The sequence below is a fragment of the Sciurus vulgaris genome (assembly GCF_902686455.1).
Source record: "Sciurus vulgaris genome assembly, contig: HiC_scaffold_291_arrow_ctg1, whole genome shotgun sequence".
Taxonomy (NCBI): domain Eukaryota; kingdom Metazoa; phylum Chordata; class Mammalia; order Rodentia; family Sciuridae; genus Sciurus; species Sciurus vulgaris.
Genome location: NW_027632760.1, coordinates 34,760 through 36,678, shown reverse-complemented (window position 1 = coordinate 36,678; position 1,919 = coordinate 34,760). Strand labels below are relative to the sequence as shown.

The following is a 1,919-nucleotide window of genomic DNA, read 5'->3' as shown; positions in this document are numbered from 1 at the left end:
GTGAAAGAGGAAGAGCAACCATTTAAACCATGTATCTCCAGGGCAGCTTACTAAAAAGTATAGCTCATGCTCAACAATATTTCTAGTTGACAGCAAGGTCAGCCAGCCTAATCTTAGAACCACAATAAAATGTGTGACCTTAGCAATATATTACCGCATAAAGAACAGAGATGCAAATAGATCCCTGGATATATTTGATTAGAGATCACATCCACTCACAGGAGAAAAGGTTCCAGAGAAGGACTTTAAGCATGACCCTGAACACGAATTTATTTACAGATTTGTTCGTACTCTTTTTAGTGCTGCACAGCTAACAGCTGAATGTTCAATAGTAACTTTTATCTACTTAGAAAGGCTTTTAACTTATGCTGAGATTGACATTTGTCCCACTAACTGGAAAATAATTGTTTTGGGAGCCATTCTTCTTGCCTCCAAGGTTTGGGATGATCAGGCTGTATGGAATGTGGACTACTGCCAGGTCCTCAAGGACATTACAGTTGAGGACATAAATGAGATGGAAAGGCACTTCTTGGAGCTACTCCAGTTTAATATTAATATTCCTGCTGGTGTTTATGTCAAATACTACTTCGCTCCTTAGCTGATGACAACAACCTGAATTTTCTGTTTGCTCCTCTCAGCAAAGAAAGAGCACAAAACCTAGAGACCATTTCAAGATTGTGTGAAGACAAATACAAAGACTTATGTAGAGCTGCTATGAGAAGGTCTTTCATCGCTGATAATTTCATTGGTATTCAGCGCTCTAATGCTATCCTCTCTTAAAAGGGAGAATTGAGGGGTAATAACATCCCAAGACTCTCATCTACAAAGACTGGACGAAATATCACCACTGTTGCTCAAAACCAGCAAAGTGAGTATTTTCATCAAAAGGAAAGACCTCAAATTCAAGAGACTCATGGACAAGGACAGTTGAACTCCATAGGAAAGAATGGGACCTTGTCAAACAACAAACACACTTTCTGTCCTTTTTAATGTAAACAGAGTTAACAAAAACCACTCCAAAGCAAAAGCTCTCAATCCACATGCAGATATTTGCTTTATGTGTAGGCTAATAGCTGTGAACTATGTGAGGTTTTTTAATTAATCATTTAAATGTTTAAACTTTAAAAGACACTAACCATATAACTATTTGTTTTTCCTGTTTTTCTTCCCCTTCCCCATTGCTGCATATGCCTTTAGAATTGATGCACTATTACCTTTAAAACATGGTACTTTCATTTAAAAAAATGTTTTGTGATATTGGGGCTCAAAGCCAGGGTCTAGCATGTGCTAAACATTTGTGGGCCCTCCCCCAGCCCACGGTAACACTCATTAAGCCACTTAGGAACAACTTTAGCATTTTTCTTCCTTCCCACTGTATCATATCATTGAAACTGCTAGTCATTATTGGCAGTCAGTTTAAACCAAAAAAGCTACTGGATAACACCTGCCATTCATGTATTTTGCAGGCACTACTTATTAGAATTTTGGCATGTTTTGGGTCATAAAGAGAATGTATCACCTATTGACTGCTTACTTCTGTGGGTCCACATTGCATTTTTTGTGAACTGTTAATGGTGCTTCTCACTTTCTGATAATTTTCCTCTTTTAAGTAAATTAATTAAAAGATGTTTCCATAATGCTTGCCAACATGGTGGTCCAGTGATAACTGAGCAGATAAAGACCAGGTGTCCTGAAACTTTTAGTGTAATTTTAAGTTTTGGTAACTATGCCCTGCTGTAAAAGTGTAAACACTACAAACTCTTACAAAACATTTGAAAGTTAAATTATATTTCTTTAAAACTTAATAAATTTGGAATATTAAGCTATCAGTTTTCTATTACCAGTCCCTGTTGAAGATGGCAAACGTTGACTGGAATAAAAAATTGAAAGCTCAACATTTTTTCAAAATTAAATTTAAA

At 36.5% G+C, this 1,919-nt stretch overlaps 1 pseudogene across 1 annotated transcript; it reads left to right on the top strand.

Annotated features, from left to right (window-relative positions):
- Window positions 1-13: 13 nt before the first annotated feature.
- Window positions 14-781, top strand: LOC306652569 (cyclin-Y-like protein 1; annotated as a pseudogene). The gene is made up of 2 exons: window positions 14-169; window positions 222-781. The product of its transcript is annotated as a cyclin-Y-like protein 1 (transcript).
- The last annotated feature ends 1,138 nt before the right edge of the window (window positions 782-1,919 follow it).